This window comes from Gavialis gangeticus, unplaced genomic scaffold (genome assembly GCF_001723915.1).
Source record: "Gavialis gangeticus isolate Ggan-Ray unplaced genomic scaffold, GavGan_comp1, whole genome shotgun sequence".
In the NCBI taxonomy this organism is placed as follows: domain Eukaryota; kingdom Metazoa; phylum Chordata; order Crocodylia; family Gavialidae; genus Gavialis; species Gavialis gangeticus.
The window spans coordinates 218,977,271-218,978,106 of NW_017729032.1; the positions used below are offsets into that span (position 1 = coordinate 218,977,271).

Below are 836 nucleotides of genomic sequence, written 5' to 3' on the forward strand. Positions count from 1 at the left end.
AAAAAAAAAAAAAAAAAAAAATCAGATTTTGGAGGACATTCTGTCCAGGTTTTTTTTTTTAAGTTACGCTTTGCTTATTTGACTTCCCTAATGTTTTAGATGGATAAGCGGTATAAAGGCGGAATATAACAATTGTGTAATGTTGCTTTATAGTCTTACATGCTAGTTCCATTTTCCCCAGAAGTGGCTGCATGTCAGTGATGTGTGGAAAAATCCTCAACTGTGACTTATTAAATCAATTTAAGGTCCTGATTCTTCAATCATTTATCTACATAGACAACTTTACACTTAGGAATAGGCTTGTAATTATTGATGTACATATATATTTGCAGAGTCGGGGTCTTAATGTGTACTACTTCCTGATCTTTCAGGATGAAAAGGACTATTTACTTGTCAATTTTCATTCTCTATCAGCGTTTGTAAGATATGCAGAGTAGGTCAGAAATTTTAAAAATAAATTTAGCAGTATATAGGTGGAGAGTCAAATTGCCCTTAGTGAAACACCATGGATGCGTTTGATCCATTATCAAACTGTCTCGATATACAGTGAAATAGGAATAATGTGACAATATAGTCAAACTGTCTCTTTAGATGCTAAGAAGTCACTGTGGAAGTCTGTTATAGGTAACAGTAAATTCAATATTTTAATTAGTGGGTACTCTCACATTGTTCAAACTTGTGAATCTGAGGCACCCTGGAGAGGTGTCCTCTGTAATTTAGATCTGAGAAGCCAGGGGCTTGAGACCTTGAACAACAGCTGTTCCCACCAGCCAGAGTTCTTGTTTGTGTGAAGATTACCAAAAGGAGCATTGAAGAAAAGGTGGGGGGGGGGGGGT

The 836-nt window shown here is 36.4% G+C and overlaps 1 protein-coding gene across 6 annotated transcripts in view; it reads left to right on the forward strand.

Annotated features, from left to right (window-relative positions):
• TIAM1 (T-cell lymphoma invasion and metastasis 1) overlaps positions 1-836 on the forward strand; it is a 333,643-nt gene that overhangs the window by 127,928 nt on the left and 204,879 nt on the right. The window lies entirely within an intron of this gene.